Source organism: Alligator sinensis, unplaced genomic scaffold (genome assembly GCF_000455745.1).
Source record: "Alligator sinensis unplaced genomic scaffold, ASM45574v1 scaffold419_1, whole genome shotgun sequence".
NCBI lineage: Eukaryota > Metazoa > Chordata > Crocodylia > Alligatoridae > Alligator > Alligator sinensis.
Window position 1 is genome coordinate 1,351,152 of NW_005842360.1, and position 2,375 is coordinate 1,353,526.

Genomic DNA, 2,375 nt, shown 5'->3' on the forward strand with positions numbered 1-2,375 from the left:
GAAGTGAAGGTAAGGACAGACTCCAGCAACATCCTGGAGGTGGCAGTAGGCAGAACTGCAGGGAGGAGGGGTAGGAATTAACAGACGAAAAGGAAACCTTAACGGTTCATAACCCATGTGGCCGCCTGCATATGGGTGAATTTAAGCCCAAGGCTTACTACCCAGCTCCTCTGACCACTATGCAAAATAGGCTATTATTACTGTATGTTATTATATAGGGACAGCGTCCTTTTGTGATAGGCTTCAAGCCTTCAAACATTTTGGAATATGATAAAATATTTGCAGGATCTGGGCCGTAATTTGGCAAATGCTTTGGGCCTCATCTGGGTAAAAGTAAGATCATTATCATCACTATCAAACAGAGCTTAAACGAATGCCATCACCTTGTACAAGGAATAGCTGCACATGCTACTAGGGGATGTGTCCTTTTTTCCTTTCTTTCTTTTTTTTTTTTTTGCTGACATTTTAAAGAGCACTCAACCTTAAACAGTGCATTGAAATAAGATCTATATTTTACATATCTTCATGAGTAAAACCCTCTCTACATCTGAAGGGGACTCAGTGAGTTTGAATTGGAGGGGGGGAAACCCAACAATGGTAATTTTTAAAAAGGCTCCTGACAGACCACGTCCTTATTATAAATATTTCTGTCAATGTTTGAGGCACTCTTCCGTTTCAGTTCCCTGCAGAGATTTGAGAGATTTTTTTTTTTTTGGCAAGGGGAAAACTGACTGTAATAGAAGAACAGTGAAGCCCATTAGGGTCCCAGGCTGAGGTACTGAATGCCATCTTGGAGTTGTCTTTGCCCATAATTGCCTGCTGATTCCTATGAATTTCTAATGGGGTTCAAGTATTCAAGTCCCCTGGGCAGCTCTGTGCATTTGAAGGGTGTGTTGGGGAGGATTTTCAAAGTGACTAACTGACAAGATACACGAGCAAAATCCTGGCTTGCTGAAGTCTGCGGCAAAACTCTCATTGACTTCAGTAAGGGCTGGGCTTCCTTTAGTATATTTTTTCTAGCTTCCCATGACAATCAGCTGAGGTGGCGCTTGTACATTTTCATGCTGAAAAAGTGATCTCTTTTCTTTCCCCAACCTGTAAAGGCAATTAAATGTTAATGTATTTTCCTATCTAATCCCACCACATGGCATTACAAATCCACACACCCCCTGCCACCCAGGGAAGCTTTGCATACAAATGCTGACATCATTAAATTAAAGGGCAGCATCCCAGGTTGCAGCTTTCTGCCTCTCCATAATTTCCCCCCTCTCTTTTCATCCTCACTGGCCAGCTGTGGCTTTTTTCTTGCTTGTTCAGACTTGTAGGGCAGATATTTTGGGGGCCTCTCCATGCTGTTCACAAGATGGGCGGTAAAATGAATGAACAGGGGATGTTAATGTGGCATGTTGTATCACCTTTGCCACTGTCCCTGGGAGAAGCTCCCGCTGTCCACTCTTCCTCTTACGGCCCTCGTTGCATAGCTGCTCCTTCCCTTTTGGGTAGCAGGAAGGGTCACAGGCTTCGTGGCAAAAAAAGCTCATCGGGGATAGGTGCCTGAGTCAATCCTGCTGTCAAGGGTAAGGACCTGACTAGAAGCAAGCAACACCATGAAATCTTTTTTGCTGGGCAGCTGAGGCAGTACTGGATGCTTTCTTATGAACAAGTGAAGGAAGAGGGGGCATTTCTAGTGGGGATTCCTTGGTCAAAGTGGCTGAAGACCTGCAGGGCATTTATCTTGCATTATTTTCATAGATTCATAGATGTTAGGGCCGGAAGGGACCTCAATAGATCATCGAGTCTGACCCCCTGCATAGGCAGGAAAGAGAGCTGGGTCTAGATGACCCCAGCTAGATGCTTATCTAACCTCCTCTTGAAGACCCCCAGGGTAGGGGACAGCACCACCTCCCTTGGGAGCCCGTTCCAGACCCTGGCCACTCGAACTGTGAAGAAGTTCTTCCTAATGTCCAATCTAAATCTGCTCTCTGCTAGCTTGTGGCCATTATTTCTTGTAACCCCTGGGGGCGCCTTGGTGAATAAAACCTCACCAATTCCCTTCTGTGCCCCCGTGATGAACTTATAGGCAGCCACAAGGTCACCTCTCAACCTTCTCTTGCGGAGGCTGAAAAGGTCCAGTTTCTCTAGTCTCACCTCGTAGGGCTTGGTCTGCAAGCCCTTAACCATACGAGTGGCCCTTCTCTGGACCCTCTCCAGGTTATCCGCATCCCTCTTGAAGTGCGGCGCCCAGAATTGCACGCAGTACTCCAACTGCGGTCTGACCAGCGCCCGATAGAGGGGAAGTATCACCTCCTTGGACCTATTCGTCATGCATCTGCTGATGCACGATAAAGTGCCATTAGCTTTTCTGATGGCTTCGT